We start from the raw sequence: 18,510 nt of genomic DNA, 5'->3' as shown, positions 1-18,510 counted from the left end.
CCCCTCCAAGCCACACTTAACCCTGTTACTTCACCCAAACATCCCTCCCTTTTCCTCCTCTCTGGATCCTGATGGAGCTGAAGTTCAGAGCCCTCTTATCCTCTTCCTCCTGTCACTTCTCCCCCACTGAGTGTGTGGATCAGAATTCTTTTGGGGGTACAGAAGATAGGGGTTCTGGCTTCTGTCATTGCTTCTCCGCTGGACATGGGTGTTGGCAGGTGGATCCACACCCCCAGCCTGTCTCTGTCTGTCCCTCATGGGGCAGGGCTCTGGGGAGGGGGGGTTCCAGGACACATGGGTGAGGGCGTCTGCTGGGCTTGAGTCTTTAAAGACGTTTTCAAAGAAAACATGATGAAGTATTTGCTGATATCTTTTTCTATGTCACTGATGGTTTCTAGTCTTAATTTTCATGGATTTGATCCGTTAGGAGTTGGCTTTTGTGCAAGGGGATGTGTGAAGGTTCAGTTTCATTCTTCTGCACGTTTGAACCCAGCACCACTTATTGGGAAGACACCTTTCTCTACTTACTGCTCTAGGCCATTGTCATGAATCCACTGTCCTTTGTCACACCATAAGGGTGTGATAAAGTATTTTTATTAAGGCTTACACACATTTTACACATGGCACCGCGGGTGCAAACACAACTTGTATATTTACTGAGAAGCCTCGAATCTGTGGGAGTCATTTCACTGTGATACTGGCTGCATAGTAGTGGGCTGGAGCTGACTGGGCCCACGCTGTCTCCAAGTCATTCCTGTCTGGTCCTCCTTTGACTGGTAAAGATGACGGCGGACTAGAGGGCTACAGTGACTCCTACCAGCCCAGTGACAAGTTAATGACGAGTCTTGAACAAATTTCTTGTTTTCAGTTATGTGTTGGTATGCATGAGACCCCTTCTGTTTCATTTGGTTTAAATCCCCCCTGCTTAACACTATTCTATTTACATAACCACTTCATTCTATTTATATAACCGCTGTTAACAAGCACCTCCCTCCAGGGCATTGGTTCAATCCCCACTGTTTCATGATATGTTTTTGCTCCACCCCCCCTCCTTGTCACACCCTGATCCTCTCCTTGTCACACTCTGATTGTCACCAGTCACTTTTCTCTCCACCCTCTCTATGTCACACCCTGTTTCCACCCTACTTGGCAAGTATATATAAAGACAGCATTGTGAGTTTTAGAGTACTTTACCTTGAGTTTAGCTTAGCTCATCTTAGATTGTGCTGCGTCCTGCATGAATAAAGAGATACTGCCTACAACCCAGCCATGAGTCCCGGGTCATCTGTTACCTGCCCGTGAAGCCAGCCCGGCGAAAACAACCTAACCCGTCGAAAACAACAGTTATGGGTTCAACAGGTCTCCTGAACAGAATTCAAGCGGGATTCCTCTACAGCTTGTCTGGAGTGTCTTCATGAAGGACACAGAGGGGATCACACCGTCTTGGGAGCGTAAACTCAGATGCCAGCAGGGACTAGACATGTGCAGTCAGCAACTGAGCAGCAGCAGGGCACGGTGAAGGGTGGGGCCGGGCAGGGCTTCACTCCTGGCTGTTCCTGCCCTGTAGAGCTGTGGACACCAGGCCTACATGTGTCACACCTACTGTTTGGTCGTTTGCTTTTTGAAGAGAAAGCAGATGTTTGTTGTTCATGTAAATCTCACAAACTTAATAGAAACTAAGTCACCTAAAACAGTAGCAGCAGAGTGCAGACAAAGTAAAGCATGTCTAGAAGCGGGGGCGCCGTCTAGAGCATCTCTTAGCTTTCCTGGAGGCTCTTCCATGTTCCCATGCACTGGTGCTAGGCCTAGGCGGGTTTTCTGAAAGACTGAGTGAGTTTCCACATGTCTCTCTCTCACACACGTCACCGTCTCCACAGCTCCTCCCAGGGTAAGGGAAGGAAGCACTGGCAGGACAGCCAGAACTCGGGATTAAAACCTAACATCCTGTCCGCCTGCCTCAGGAAGCCCGTGTACAGTGGGGGACAGAGCCTCCTTGGAAGTCAGGTTGCTCAGAGAGAGGTCACCTCCCCCAGATGGCCAGCCCCCTAAGGACTGGGGTGAGGCTTTGCCAGGTGCTGCCTGGCTGGCGCACATCGGAAGCGGAAGCAAGAGGCCAGAGGCTGAGTCAAGAGCGACTCGGACACATGTTTGCTTCTGGAAAGCAGCAGTGCTGGCAGAGACAGATCTGAGGTTGGGAACCGCTCCTCATGGGTCCTGAGTAGGTGCCCCTGCTCGGGCGGGGCTGGAGAGAGGCATCAAAGTCACCACAGCTGTCAGCTACTCCACGGATCAAGCGCCAAGTTCTTCAGCATCTTCAGCCTTCAGGCAGGCACCTTCCTGAGGGCCCAAAGAAGCCCAGAGTATTTACTGGGGAGGTTAGCCTCCCAAGAGCTCTCGACATACCCTGTGGCCAGAAGCTGGGTTTTTTTGGTTTTTGGTTTTTGGCTTTTTTGCCTCCAGGGTTATTGCTGGGCTCGGTGCCTGCACCATGAATCCACTGCTCCTGGAGGCCGTTTTCCCCCCTTTTGTTGCCCTTGTTGTTGTAGCCTTGTTGTAGTTATCATTGTTGTTGTTGATGTCATTAGTTGTTGGATAAGACAGAGAGAAATGGAGAGAGGAGGGGAAGACAGAGAGGGGGAGAGAAAGAGAGACACCGGCAGACCTGCTTCACCGCCTGTGAAGCGACTCCCCTGCAGGTGGGGAGCTGGGAGCTTGAACTGGTCCTTACGCTGGTCCTTGCGCTTTGCGCCACGGGCGCTCAACCCGCTGCGCTACCACCCGACCCCCACAAGCTGTTTTCTTTACCACTGGGTCCATTCATCTCCTTTGTGTGGACACAGAACCCAAGACTTAATCATTAGCAAATGATTAAGATGCTGTGTGGACTATAACAGAATCCTTTAGTGGGCTTGGGAGAAGCCCTCCAGGATAACCTGAGGATAGGCCGGGTTTGAAGCCGTCACTTGTCTGAGCTCTGAGTAGGGCATCTGAGTAGCCCCCCGTGAGTGTCCTCGATGCACCTTGGTCACCTGAAACAGCTTTCATTTCAGATGGTAGGTTTAAACTAGCCAAAACCAAACTGTATTAAAAATTGTCTTGGGACTCCAAGGTCAAGTCAAACTTGTCTTAAACTTTTCCTGGGTCCTTTTAAGCTCCATGTTCAGACACTTGGTGTCTGCTCTTCCTCCCACATGCTGAATTTTGCTTAAATGTTACCTCAGAGGGGGTAGGTAGCACAACGGTTATGCAAAGAGATGTTCACACATGAGGCTTCAAATTCTCAGGTTCAATCCCCTGCACCAATAAACCAGAGCTGAGCAGTGAGCAGTGCTCTGGTAATCATAATCATAATCATAATCATTATTATTATTATAAATAAGGTGTATGTTTTACCAAGCACAAGGACCCGGGCTTGAGCCCCTGCTCCCCACCTACAGGGGGATGGACACTTCACCAGTGATAAAGCAGATTTCTTTTTTTTTTTTTAATTTTTTATTTAAGAAAGGATTAGTGAACAAAAACATAAGGTAGGAGGGGTACAACTCCACACAATTCCCACCACCCAATCTCCATAACCCACCCCCTCCCATGTTAGCTTTCCCATTCTCTAGCCCTCTGGGAGCATGGACCCAGGGTCATTGAGGGTTGCAGAAGGTAGAAGGTCTGGCTTCTGTAATTGCTTCCCCGCTGAACATGGGCGTTGACTGGTCGGTCCATACTCCCAGCCTGTCTCTCTCTTTCCCTAGTAGGGTGGGTCCCTGGAGAAGCTGAGCTCCAGGACACATTGGTGGGGTCTTCAATCCAGGGAAGCCTGGCCAGCATCCTGGTGGCATCTGGAACCTAGTGACTGAAAAGAGAGTTAACATACGAAGCCAAACAAATTGTTGAGCAATCATGGATCCCAAGCCTGGAATAGTGGAGAGGAAGTGTTAGGGAGGTACTCACTGCAAACTCTAGTGTACTTCTGCTTTCAGGTATATATTTTGCAGTAGTTTGTGGATATGTGTGAACATAAGCTCTCTCTCACAGAACCTGGTGTATATCTAGGTTATGGGACTTTGTTAGAAAGTGAGCCACCTGAGATGGAATTAGAGTGTACTATGAAAGGACAGGTCTCACCCGAGTGATGAAGCTGAAGGGCTGTCATTCCACACGTGAAGTCTCTGGTCACAGTCTGAGCTGAAGCATGCTGGGCTGGCACTCGTTGCTGATAAAGCAGATTTCTCTCTCCCTTCCTATCTCCCCTTCCCTCTCAGTTTCTCTTTGTCATAAATAAAGAAAGAAAAAGGAAAAAGGAAAAAATGGCCACTGAGTGGGAGTGGGGAATTTGTAGTGGCAGCACTGAGCCCCCGTGATAACCCTGGTGGCAGTTAAAAAGACAGAGAGAGAGAGAGTAAAAGAGAGAGGTTGGGGGAGGATGAGAGAGAGTCAACACTGGAGTCGCAGACCCTTACCCCAAATACTGAGGTCTTGGGATCTCTTTCTTGTGTCTTCTTGGGCAAATCCATCATCTCTAAGCCTCGTTTTTGCTCTCTGGGAACTGAGGCTCCACATAGCACCAGCGCGGCTGGGAATAAGTCATCTGTTTAGAGACAGCAGGGAGAGAGAGGGAGAGACCCCGGCACTGAAGTCGCTACAGCCTCCCTCACCCTTCCCGCAGTGCAGTGCGCAATCCTAGAGAGCCGTCCTACGGGTGTTTCCTCTTCTGTGAAGAGGGGATGATGCTGCACCTGCCTTGGGGTGCACATAGTACTAAGCACAAGGACCCTTGCAAGGATCTGGGTTTGAGCCCCTTGCTCCCCACCTACAGGGGTGAATGTTTCACAAGCAGCAAAGCAGGTCTGTTCCTCTCTCAGTTTCTTTCTGTCCTGTCCAATGAAGTTGGGGAGAAAAAAATGGCCTCTGGGAACAGTGGATTCATAGTGCCAGCACCGAGCCCCAGTGACAAGGGTCAAAAACAAAATCATATCAAGTGCAGCACCTGCCTCATCACCTGTGCAGCAGGAGCTGTGCATGAGAGGACACCTACAGAAACGTGGTCCTGGCGCCCCTGTGTGCTCACGACGGGCATTACTGTGGCCATGCTGCTGGGGAGGGGCAGGGGGGCACGTAGCAGGGCTCTGAGATCTCTCTCAACATGGCATTGAGCCCTCTCCACTGAAGCAACCGGAGAAGCTCCCCTCACTGAGGGGCTGTGACAAGATGAGCTGTCGCCTGGAGGGGGGCTGGGCTGGGCTGGGCCACTTCCTTACGTCCTCAGGGTGGGGCTCTCCGTGCAGAGGAAGGAGGCCCCATCCACTCACCCTGGGGTGGGGTTTCCCAAAAGCAAATACTGAGAGACAAAGCATTGTTCTCAAGTTCCACTGCCTTTTCATGACCAGGGTGTTGAGACCCCCAAAAGAAGTGAAGCTGCTGAATCTCTCAGGGAGCCGAAGGCCTGGAAAAGGAAAGGGCTCTCTGGCCAAGTCTGCACTCCGAGGCTCCCTCTGTGCGCAGCACCAAGCAAGGAGGAGAACTGGGTGCCCTGAGAGCCAGGTCCTCAGCCCTCACCGTGCAGTGTCGCCTAGCACAGCGACTTCACAACAGACCCGTCCCCCGTCCCTAAAGTAGGGGGTAGGGGTGCTGTCATGGTGCCCAGTGAAGAGCCCTGGGCTAGGAAGTCGGGCAGATTTGTCCCTTGCCGTGTGTGGGCACTGGTCCATGGCTCCCAACTGAGCGTCTCGGTTCTCTGGCTGCACGTTTGGCCTGCAGACCCCTCTTAGCTCTGTGACCACATCCAGGCTAGCAAACGAATGATGTTCCGAGCAGAGATGTGCAGAGGGGGAGCTGTGACAGAAGGGAAGAGTGACTGTGACTGACAAGCACCTGAGAAATGCCACCACCGCCCCAACCCACAAGCAAGTCTGCGGACTCCCACTGTGTCTGCCTTCCCTCCTGAAGCCAGACCTGCAGCCTTTCTTCTCAGACTGCCTGTGCTTCAGCCTGCTCATTTATGCGTTGTGATTCAATTGTTTTGTGGTCTGTGCTATTTCACTGTCCTGGAGATGAGCTTCTGCATTCTTAGTCTTTTTATTTTATCAGAGAGAGAGAGATGGAGAGGGAGAGGGAGAGGGAGAGGGAGAGGGAGGGAGAGGGAGAGGGGAGAGGGAGAGGGAGAGGGAGAGGGAGGGAGAGGGAGGGAGAGGGAGAGGGAGAGGGAGAGGGAGAGGGAGAGGGAGAGGAGAGGGAGAGGGAGAGGCAGAGGGAGAGGGAGAGGAGAGGGAGAGGGAGAGGGAGAGGGAGGGAGAGGGAGAGGGAGAGGGAGAGGGAGAGGCAGAGGCAGAGGGAGAGGGAGAGGGAGAGGAGAGGAGAGGAGAGGGAGAGGGAGAGGGAGAGGGAGAGGAGAGGGAGAGGGAGAGGGAGAGGAGAGGAGAGGAGAGGGAGAGGAGAGGGAGAGGAGAGGGAGAGGGAGAGGGAGGGAGAGGGAGGGAGAGGGAGAGGGAGAGGGAGTGGGAGAGGGAGAGGGAGAGGGAGAGGGAGAGGGAGGGAGAGGGAGAGGGAGGGAGAGGCAGAGGCAGAGGCAGAGGCAGAGGCAGAGGGAGAGGGAGAGGGAGAGGGAGAGGGAGAGGGAGAGGGAGAGGCAGAGGCAGAGGGAGAGGGAGAGAGAGACTGCCAAGCTTCCCATGTGCCATGGTATTCCTCAACGTGGTATTGGAGAAACCCTCCCCAATCCAGAACAGGAAGGTAGAACTTGGCTAATTTACTTCATGATAATTTTGATGGCTCTTTTTTCCTTTCTTTCTTTTCTTGTTTTTTTTTTTTTTTTTGCCTCCAGGGTGACTGTTGGGGCTTGGTGCCAGGACTACAAATTCACTGCCCCTGGTGGCCTTTTTTTTTTTTCATTTACTTATTCCCTTTTGTTGCCCTTGTTGTTTTATTGTTGTAGTTATTACTGTTGTTGTTATTGATGTCGTCATTGTTGGATAGGACAGAGAGAAATGGAAAGAGGAGGGGAAGACAGAGAGGGAGAGAGACAGACAGACACCAGAAGACCAGCTTCACCATCTGTGAAGTGACTCCCCTGCAGGTGTGGAGCCAGAGGCTCAAACAGGGATCCTTACGCTGGTCCCTGAGCTTTAATGCCACCTGTGCTTAACCACTGCACTACTGCCCGACTCCCTTTTGATTTCTTTATTGGGGGATTAATGGTTTATAGTCAGTAGTAAAATACAACAGTTTGTATATGCATAACACATATTTTCCATTTTATTGGGCAGGGCAGAAAGAAATTGAGAGAGGACAGGGAGAGAGAGACACCTGCTGACCTGCTTCACTTCTCTGTGAAGTGTTCCTCCTGCAGTTGGGGAGTGGGGGGCTCGAACCCAGTTCCTGGTGCTTAGCATTATGTGTACTTAACCAGGTATACCACCACCTGGCCCCCGCTCCTTTGTTCCATCATTGGTTTCAGGATTAAATTGGTGCTGCTTCCCGACAGTGAGAATGTCAAGGTCAGCTTGGGTCTGAAGGAAGGGTGTGTTGGTGGAAGGCTTGTTTAATTCTCCTCTTCATGATTGTGGGGACTTTCGCGATACATAGAACAGCTGTGTCCATCTTGAACCACAGAAGAAAGCCAGAGAGGTCAAACTGAGCCCATGAGACCAGGGGCGCATGGAATCCAAAACCTCTGGTCACACGACCTTAGGAGATCTGGTGACATGACCCTGTTGTTTTGCTTTATTAAACGGATTTTCTGTCTCCTGCAACCAAAAAACGCCCTCCAAGCCACACTCCGAGTTGGGGGCGCAGGTGGTGGTCAGCTGCCGCTCCTGTCTGAGCAGGACTTGAGAAATCCTGGGACTTGTCGTCATCTCTGTGTGCAGCATGGGCTGCAGTACAGGCCAGCAACCTCTTCTGGTGTGTAAGAGGAGAAACAGTCTTCCCAAAGGCTAGAACAGACGGTGAATCTGCAGGCCACTGGGAAGTATGGTGTTGCCTTGAAACCCCCTCACTTTTCACCGCGCAGGCTTGTACCTTTGTCGTCCGAGCACTGGATGCGGTGGCAGCTGTGACTCTGAAAAGGCAGAAAACCTGGACCTGGCTGAGGAGTCTCACTCTCAGCGTCAGTTAGTTCAAAGGACACAGCACAGGGCCGGCTGGGGAGCACCTGGCTGAGCACACGTGTCACAGGCGCAAGGACACAGGTGCGAATTCCCGCTCCCCTCCTGCAGGCGGAAACCTTTGAGTGGTGAGGCAGGGCTGCAGTGTCTCTGTCTCTCTCCCTCTCTATCGCCCCCCCACGCGATGTCTAGCTGTCTCTATCCAATAAATAAAGACAAAAAAAATTAGAGAAAAAAGAATAGAACACAGATTCCTCTAAAGACCTCTCTGTAATAAGAAGTGGAGACTGATGGGAAGGCAAGTCTGGATAGCTCGCCTTTTACGTCTGGGCTCAGAATGCTGCCATAATAAGTAGATCTTAAACCCATGTCTTAGAAGTGAGCGAAGTCTGCCAGGGGCTCAGGTTCTCACTTGCTACACATAGACTGGGTCCCTGGTCTGCAGCACCTTTGCTCTGGGACACATGCTGTCAGAACCATCGCCATCAGGAGCACTGTATTCACCGCAGCAGAGGAGAAGGGGACTCTGGGTGTGGAGTCTCTCTCTGCAGAAGGGTGGACGGGCTCTGCTTCAGTAACTATCTGTTCTTGCCACCAAGTGACAGGTGTCGGTGCCACCCACACCTGGTCACATGTCTCCACCAGCTCTCCGAGGTCGGGAAGTGTGTCCTGCCATCTGTCCCTAGGAGGAAAGGATATCTGGTTGGTGCCATCAGTGGTCACTATAGACATTCACTACAGACAGCCTGACTGTCTAAATAAACCCTGTGGGCAGGTGAGCTGGGCTGAGGCTCCCTGTAAACCCTGTGGGCAGGTGAGCTGGGCTGAGGCTCCCTCTAAACCCTGTGGGCAGGTGAGCTGGGCTTGAAGCTCCCTCTAAACTGTGTGGGCAGGTGAGCTGGGCTGAGGCTCCCTGTAAACCCTGTGGGCAGGTGAGCTGGGCTTGAAGCTCCCTCTTAACCGTGTGGGCAGGTGAGCTGGGCTGAGGCTCCCTGTAAACCCTGTGGGCAGGTGAGCTGGGCTGAGGCTCCCTGTAAACCCTGTGGGCAGGTGAGCTGGGCTGAGGCTCCCTGTCAACCCTGTGGGCAGGTGAGCTGGGCTTGAAGCTTCCTCTAAACTGTGTGGGCAGGTGAGCTGGGCTGAGGCTCCCTATAAACCCTGTGGGCAGGTGAGCTGGGCTGAGGCTCCCTCTAAACCCTGTGGGCAGGTGAGCTGGGCTGAGGCTCCCTGTAAACCCTGTGGGCAGGTGAGCTGGGCTGAGGCTCCCTGTAAACCCTGTGGGCAGGTGAGCTGGGCTGAGGCTCCCTGTAAACCCTGTGGGCAGGTGAGCTGGGCTGAGGCTCCCTCTCCTGCAGACCAGAGTCCAGGTACCCTGGTATTTTCTTGACCTGCTCCCACCCCGTGACTCCTACTGGCTCCAAGTGAGGGAGGTCCAACCAGAGCTATCGCCTCAATCTGGGTTTCTCACTATTTTATTTTACCTTCTTTATTTTATTGATTGATAGTAAGATCAGAACCACAAAAGCTACCTGGTGTCCTCTGCAAGGCTGTCCTTTCTTTTCCTCCTATACTGCTCAGACCTCTTGAGTGACCAGCCTGGTTCTGTCTCTCTGTCCACTGCTTCTGGGAGTGCACAGTCTAGTCTGTAGACTGGAGTCCTGGCACCTGCCTGCAGCTCGTCCACATCTCTCTGCACAGGGACCGCGTGTCTCTGTGTGTTCTCCTGGACTCTCCGGCCAGGCCCCAGGCCCAAGCTCAGTCTCCGTTTGCTTGCACTGCCCTGTCCACGCACATTACTCCCAGTGTGGGGCTGTCAGGCAGCAAAATACACCTGGTGACCTGGACACCAGGAAACTGAAAATTTTGGATTCAGATTTATTGATACAGCTGTGCAACTAGTGAGAAACTGTACCTAAAAAAAACAACAACAAACAAACAATGGGGAGAATCATGGTGGCCGGTTTTGTCTATCACTTGAAGATCTCTCTGAAGCTCTCTGAAGCTGTCTGTCTGACTGTCTGTCTGTCTGTGCTGCTGGAGCTCTGCTAGCTGCACCTCAGCTGCACACAGACGGGTCTTGGCTTCTCTCAGACGGGAGAAAGCAAGCTTACTCTCCCGTGGCAGGATGTGGATGTTTTTCCGAAAGGTTTTAGCAAAACCTTTGACACCAAAGCAGAGTCAAAGCAGTGCTTCAGGGCACTTAGTGCAGCCTGCTGTGGTGCACTGTGCTGCTTCCGCTCAGAGGTTATGAAGAACTCCAGGAAAGGTCCAGGTGGAGGGAGACACAAGATGGTAGCGGTCATTTTAAAGTACAACAAGTAGAAATACAGCTAGTGAAATAGTGTCCCTGCTATCCCTGAAATTCTTAGGTCAGATTCCCTATATTGGTTTTCCTATGAGCCCAAATCAATGACAGTGCCTAATTGATAATAAGAATGTGTCAGCCACCAGTGCTTTGTCTCCTGGAATTACATATCTGAGCTGTTTGAAGAATCATTATCAATCGAGCTTTCACTACATGGAATTCATCTCAGCAACCTGGGCTTGAGAGCTGATGCTGAAATTCACTGACAAGACCCCAGCACTCAAGGGCTCTTAAACCAGCCATCTGAGTAGCCCTGGCCCAGTTAGATTCAGTGCCTCTACATGATGGTAGAATGAAGGTAATTCTGGAAGTAGAAGTGAATTCTTTTGTATATCACATGTATTTATAAAGACACTTCATGGTCCGGGAGGTGGCACAGTGGATAAAGCACTGGACTCTCAAGTCTGAGAATCCTGAGTTCAATTCCTGGCAGCACATGTACCAGAGTGATGTCTGGTTCTTTCTCCCTCTCCTTCTATCTTTCTCATGAATAAATAAATAAAAATCTTAAAATAAACAAATAAAACACGCCAATCATCGTCTGCCTCTAAGTGCCCAGGAGGAAAGTGCCTCCTGCTGAGGTTTCTCAGGTAGGACTCACGTCCAGCCCTGTCCTGTGCAGTACGTGAGTGCAGTGTTCCCTCCAAGATTCTTGGTGTCGTGGGCACCTCAGATTCCACCATTACAGGGAGCTCAGATGCATAGGCTATATTGAAACAAGCTACATCTAGGAGCCATGACCACTCATGATGGCCGTCATACTATTCCTACCTGAGAACTCCAACACAAGACAGGGTGTCCTCCCCAGAGCCCTGCCCCACTAGGGAAAGAGAGAGACAGGCTGGGAGTATGGGTCCACCTGCCAACACCCATGTCCAGCGGAGAAGCAATTACAGAAGCCAGACCTTCCACCTTCTGCTCCCCACAATGACCCTGGGTCCATACTCCCAGGGGATAAAGAATAGAAAAGCTGTCAGGGGAGGGGATGGGATACGGAGTTCTGGTGGTGGGAAACGTGTGGAATTGTTCCCTTCTTATCCTACGATTTCCTTCTTATCCTACAATCTTGTTAATCATTCTTAAATCACTGAAAAAATAAAAAGACAAGTGTAGAACTGAAGGTGTAAGAATTAAATGCTGGCAGAGGCAGATAACATAATGGTTCTGCAAAGAGACACACACCTGATGCTACAAGGTCCCAGGTTCAGCTCCTGCACTTTTTTAAGCCGGAGCTGAGCAGTGCTCTGGATAATATACATACATTATACATATAATATATATATCCTGTCAAAGCAATAACAATTGCATTTTTTAAAACCTCTCCTTAAAAGTCCTTCCCCCCCCCCACTGGGAATTTTTTTTTCCTTTTTTACTGTTAATTCTTGTCCCAGTTTCCTGCTTTCAAGTTCCTCTTCAAGTGAACATCCTTTTTCTCTTCCTTCCTGATATGATGCCCATCTTACTGTCCCCCCGTGACACGATGCCCGTCTTACTGTCCCCCCCGTGACACGATGCCCATCTTACTGTCCCCCAGTGACACGATGCCCATCTTCCTGTCCCCCAGTGACACGATGCCCGTCTTCCTGTCCCCCCGTGACACGATGCCCGTCTTCCTGTCCCCCCGTGACACGATGCCCGTCTTACTGTCCCCCCGTGACACGATGCCCGTCTTCCTGTCCCCCCGTGACACGATGCCCGTCTTACTGTCCCCCCGTGACACGATGCCCGTCTTACTGTCCCCCCGTGAGACGATGCCTGTCTTACTGTCCCCCCGTGACACGATGCCCGTCTTACTGTCCCCCCGTGACACGATGCCCGTCTTCCTGTCCCCCGTGAGACTATGCCCGTCTTACTGTCCCCCGTGAGACTATGCCCGTCTTACTGTCCCCCCGTGAGACGATGCCCGTCTTACTGTCCCCCCGTGACACGATGCCCGTCTTCCTGTCCCCCCGTGACACGATGCCCGTCTTACTGTCCCCCCGTGACACGATGCCCGTCTTACTGTCCCCCCGTGACACGATGCCCGTCTTCCTGTCCCCCCGTGAGACTATGCCCGTCTTCCTGTCCCCCCGTGAGACGATGCCCGTCTTCCTGTCCCCCCGTGAGACGATGCCCGTCTTCCTGTCCCCCCGTGAGACTATGCCCGTCTTCCTGTCCCCCCGTGAGACTATGCCCGTCTTCCTGTCCCCCCGTGAGACTATGCCCGTCTTCCTGTCCCCCCGTGACATGATGCCCGTCTTACTGTCCCCCCGTGACACGATGCCCGTCTTACTGTCCCCCCGTGACACGATGCCCGTCTTACTGTCCCCCCGTGACACGATGCCCGTCTTCCTGTCCCCCCGTGAGACTATGCCCGTCTTCCTGTCCCCCCGTGAGACTATGCCCGTCTTCCTGTCCCCCCGTGAGACTATGCCCATTGTTCTCCAAAGTGGTTTCTCCTTACAAGGAATTTTTCTTTTAGTTTTCAAATATTTCTTTTTTAAAAAAATACTTAGTAATTTACTGTTGGATAACGACAGAGAGAAGTTGAGCGGGGAGGAGGAGATAGTGAGCGAGAGAGACAGAGAGGCACCTGCAGCCCTGCGTCACCACTCGTGAAGCTTCCCCCCTGCAGGTGGGGACCAGGGGCTTGAACCCGGCTCCTTGTGCGCTGTGCCGTGTGCACTTAGCCAGGTGTGCCACCACCCAGACCCTGTGCCTATTTTGTCTTCTGGACACTCTTACTCTGTAGAAGAAGCTGGAGAAGTTGCATCAGAAGTGGTTTGATTCTAAAACCTAATGTAAAAAATAAAAAGGCTCTTTTTTAGACATTGTTTTGGGATACATAAAATCACTGGATGTTGGGTTCTTAAAAACCGCAGTAATAGGGAGTCGGGTGGTAGCACAGTGGGTTAAGCGCAGGTGGCACTGAGCACAAGGACCAGTGTAAGGATCTCGGTTCGAGCCCCCGGCTCCCCACCTGCAGGGGAGTCGCTTCACAGGCGGTAAAGCAGGTCTGCAGGTGTCTGTCTTTCTTTCCCCCTCTCTGTCTTCCCCTCCTCTTTCCATTTCTCTCTGTCCTATCCAACAACAACGACATCAAAAACTACCACAACAATAACTACAACAATAAAACAATAAGGGCAACAAAAGGGAATAAATAAATAAATATTTTTTTGAAAGCCGCAGTATTAGAATAAGTAGAGGAGGGAAGACTTCAAAACCAAAGCACTGGCTGACACACAGCGTGACTGACTTTCTGCCTAAGTCCCTTCTCCGTCATCTTCCAAGATGCATGGTTCTGAGGAGAAGGGGGAAGGGGGACTGAGAGGCCAGAGGCAAGCCAGGGTGTCAGGAGACCCAGAGAGCAGGAGGCCTTTTCACAGAGCCCAGCCCTGTCCTGAATCCCCTCCAATTCTCTCAAGTCCCGTTGACATCTGCAGGACGCCATTGGCATCTGCTGATCACACCCGTAAGGCCCAGCCTTCCTCTCTGTCCACAGGCCTCTACACCACATGGTCCCAACAGCCTAAATACTCAGCATGTGGTGAGCGGGAAGAACTTTGAACCCAAGACCCCATGGACACATGTCCTGTGCTTTGCTGAGCCACCGGCACTGGCCACGACCACTAAACCTGGTCTTGAGGTTGAAGAGAGTGAAACCCCTCCTGGGGCCCATCTAACAGCTTAAGAAAAAGGAAACACGGACATTTATTTAGACTAGGGTCGAAAGCTATAATACGGCTTTCAGAAAGTAAGTGTAAACTTCTAGCTTAGTAAGTATATGGAACCTGGACAGAGAGTAATAGTCATTTTAAAATCTATTTTATTTATGCTTTTTAATTTTATTAATGACTTCATATTTATATACAAAATTATAAGATGACAGGGTATTGTAATTTAACTTAAAGGTCGTTGGGGAGCTGCGGCACATAAAAGGATTCACAGCAGGGAGCTGGGAACGGGTTTAAATCATACAAGGTTTACTAGGGCAGTACAAAAGTATGGGACATATATTAGGGTGAAACGGATTAAAGGCTAAATAAGGAATAGTCAACAGGGGTTAAGAGTACACTAGGTCCAGGAGTCGGGCAGTAGCGCAGCGGTTAAGTGCACATGGCGCAAAGCGCAAGGACTGGCGCAAGAATCCCAGTTCGAGCCCCCGGCTCCCCACCTGCAGGGGAGTCCCTTCACAGGCGGTGAAGCAGGTCTGAAGGTGTCTGTCTTTCTTTCCCCCTCCTCTGTCCATTCTCCATTCTCTCCGTCCAACAAGGGAAACAAAAGGGAAAATAAAGAAATATAATTTTAAAAAATTTAAAAAAAAAGAATTTTAAAAAAGAGTACGCTAGGTCTGTAAAGTCCGAGTATAGTCATCAAAAGTTCAGTCCCATAAGATAAACAGTTATCAGCTGAGGTAAAGGTTGCTCATGGCTGTAGAGGGGTCTTAGAGTTTACCGGCTAACAGAGTCACAGGTGTTCAGTTCCAGGAGAAGTAGCCATGGCAGATACCTGGGGCACCTCTGCCAAGATGAAGCAGCAGCAAAGAGAGTGGCCTGCTCCAAGTCCGTGCCTTTTATACATTCCCATGTGTGCCAGCCTCAGGCTGACGTCATTCGCCTGCTAACAGTCCCAGACTCCTGTTGGGGTCACAGCAACAGGGGTAGAATTCCGCACTGCTCCCACCACCAGAGTTCTGTGTCCCCAACCCCTCCACTGGAAGGTACAGTAGTTCTCCCAAGGCTGCAGATATGAGTTAACTATGATTTCTATAACGATCTGTCTATATTTATATGTATTTGCTCATTTTTAAAAATGTGTATATTACTGGATGGAGACAGAGAGAAATTGAGAGGGAAGGGGGAGTTAGAGAGGGAGAGGGACAGACACCCGCAGACCTGCTTCACCGCTTGTAAAGGGACCCCCCTGCAGGTGGGGAGCCAGGGGCTCGAACTGGGATGGCTGTATGGGTCCTTGCGCTTCATGCCATGTGTGCTTAACCCACTGCACTACCGCCCAGCCCCTGTTGTATGCTTTACATTGGGTTCTAGTTCTTCCCCGCCAAGAGAATTGGATCAGTCCAGTTAGTTTCGCGGGCCCGCTTGGCCCCGCCCCTGGGAACCCCGAGAGAGGGTTTCAGAGTTCTAGGGTGAGAGGGTTCCTGAGTTCGAGAGTAAGAGAGAGTGCTTGCGCCGCCGCAAAGAGACAGCAGAGTTCTGTTTGGTGATTAGTTTGGTTTAGTTTATGAATCATTGTTCCTGAATAAAGAAATACAGCTTCCCTGCCCAGCCGTATGTCTCTGGTCATCTCTGTTACCCGCCTGTGAAGCTACCCCGGCCAGCTGGAGACGCCGAATTTTAACAACAAATGGCGCCCACGTGGACCTGACCTGCGCATCGCTCAGATAAGTAAAGACAATTTGGCTACCTATGCACTATGGCTTTCTCTTCTGCTTGTGAAGAGATCTCCAAAGGCCTCTGCTCTTTCTTCACGAGACTGTTTTGCTGTTTCTGGAACATTTATCTCTGGACCACTCTGTGGTTTCCACTCGCTTGGGCGAACTCAGAACAGCCAGCGGGAATAGCCAGCGGGCGGGAGGCGAGGCGCGGAGCTGCCGTTTCCACCTGGTCAAACAGCCAGCCAGCCGGCTGCGCCCAGACAACCCCGCGCACCACGCCCACAGCCCCGCAGCCCCGCGGCCCGCAGGAGGCTGATGCCACCACGCAGGAGCCCGATGCCACCACGCAGGAGCCCGATGCCACCACACAGGAGCCCAATGCCAACACGCTGGAGCCCGATGCCACCACACAGGAGCCTGATGCCACCACACAGGAGCCCGATGCCAACATGCTGGAGCCCGATGCCAACACACTGGAGCCTGATGCCAACACGCAGAGCACGAGGCCAGCCCACAAGAGCCGGCTCTCCACCGTGTGGAGCAGGGCACTGGACGTGTGATCCCTCCACGCTGCTCGGCCACTGCGAGCAGGGCAGCAGACATGGCAGGGCCATGGGGCAGGGCCGCGGCGGCCTATCATGGCCGCCACCCCTGGGCACCTAGGCCTACGCCTTCTACAAAGCTGGCCCACCTGCCCTCTTGCTATAAATTCTGGAACGATCCCGGACCTCCCGGCCCCCCGGGCTCCCTGCCGAAACTGGGCATACAAGATCTCCAGCCGCCGGTCCGGTCTGAAGGCAGACAAGCTGGAGTATGCAGAGATTTGTGCAGAGATCGCAACCTGCAATTCCTAGAAGTGAAGCTGCGCGGGAAGCCACCTCCGGATGGTGAACCCCCCCCCCCCCAACAACTAAGACAGTACAGATTTAAATTCGTGTTTAAAATGACATGTCTTCGTAACAAAGGTTTCTCTCCTTGTGTATTAATGACCATGTTTATGTGTATGTTTAAAGTTTGGTAAACAGTAACTTTAAGGCTAAATTCTTACTAGACAAAGTTAAATGAAAAAAGTTTTCAATGTAATTCTCATAAAGATAAAATTAACTTACATTTAAAGTCTGAGGTAAAATTAGTTAACAATCAATATATTTTAACTAAGTTGGTCTAAACAAAAGGTTAAATAGACTTGTTGATGTGTAAAACTCTCCATTACCTTCTCTATTAGAAATGGTAGATCGCACAATGGCTATGCTAATTATTCTCATGCCTGAGGTTTCCTTTCCTGTCTCCATCTTGAATGGGTGTAACAAAAGGTTAAAAGACGTTGTTGATATGTAAAAGTCTCAAATTCCTTCTCTATTAGAAATATGCTAATAACAAGTTTTGTTTCATAGTAAGTAAATTGCAGCCAGCTGCCTTTGGGACTCTAGGCCATTCCCCACCCCCATGCAAATGTCCGTCGAGAAAGTACGCCTCCCAGAGACAAGAAATGTTTTTTTTAAGCTGATAAAGTTTTGCCCACAGAGGCAGATATGGCCCCCTCAGGCCTTCCCTTGGCAGCACACTGGTTCTTGTTACTTGCTTACATGTTTCTCCATGTTTGTGCCAGTTTCTTTTTTAAAAATGCCTGTATGATATATGTTTCTGTTCACCCCACACCCTTGATACTGTAGTCATTTAGTTAAAAAGAAAAGGGGGAATTGTTGTATGCTTTACATTGGGTTCTAGTTCTTCCCCGCCAAGAGAATTGGATCAGTCCAGTTAGTTTCACGGGCCTGCTTGGCCCTGCCCCTGGAAACCCCAAGAGAGGGTTTCAGAGTTCCAGGGTGAGAGGGTTCCTGAGTTGCAGAGTGAGAGAGAGTGCTTGCGCCGCTGCAAAGAGACAGCAGAGTTCTGTTTGGTGATTAGTTTGGTTTAGTTTATGAATCGTTGTTCTTGAATAAAGAAATACAGCTTCCCTGCCCAGCCGTATGTCTCTGGTCGTCTCTGTTACCCGCCCGTGAAGCTAGCCTGCTCAGCTGGAGACGCCGAATTTTAACAACAAGCCCCCTTTCCTTACTTTTTTCATCTTCTTCTCCGGGTCCTGTTAGAGTTGGAGTTCCCCTATCATTTTTCCTGCTTGGGGAGCATGGAAAAATTGTTTTGGGGAGTATAGAAGGTGGAGTTGTGGCTTCTGTCATTGCTTCTCCTCTGGACATGGGTGTTGGCAGGTGGATCCAGACCCCCAGTCTGAGTAATCGAGTCTTTTTGATTGGATGTTGAATTAGATGTGTGTGTTTCTGTGTTCTGGGGTTCATTTTACACCCCAAATAAGACCTAAGTATGAAACTTGGTTTCTGGAGTTGTTAATTCTCTGTCTCTTCTCCACTCTGGAGGTGAAATCAAACTATCTATAGTATATAGAATGTAGACAGCAGACTCTGAAGCTGAAACTTAAGTAAAAGCAGAAAAGAAGCAGTCGGGTCATGCACTTGGTTGAGCGCACATTACTATGTGCAAAGGCCAGGGTTCAAGCATCCGGGTGGGGTGCAGGGGGAGGTTCCACTAGTGATGAAACAGGACTGCAGGTGTTTCGCTGTCTCTCCTCCTCTGTCTCCTCCTCCCCTCTCAATTTTTCTCTGTCTCTGTGCAGTAAATGGATAGTAAGTCAATAAGCAGAAAAAGAGAAAAGGAAG

The 18,510-nt window shown here is 50.9% G+C and overlaps 1 protein-coding gene across 3 annotated transcripts in view; it reads left to right on the top strand.

Annotated features, from left to right (window-relative positions):
* Nucleotides 1–18,510, top strand: part of PALM2AKAP2 (PALM2 and AKAP2 fusion) — a 199,832-nt gene that overhangs the window by 45,916 nt on the left and 135,406 nt on the right. The window lies entirely within an intron of this gene.

The sequence above is a fragment of the Erinaceus europaeus genome, chromosome 10, assembly GCF_950295315.1.
Source record: "Erinaceus europaeus chromosome 10, mEriEur2.1, whole genome shotgun sequence".
NCBI classification, from domain to species: Eukaryota; Metazoa; Chordata; class Mammalia; order Eulipotyphla; family Erinaceidae; genus Erinaceus; species Erinaceus europaeus.
This window is presented reverse-complemented; position numbering and strand designations above follow the sequence as displayed.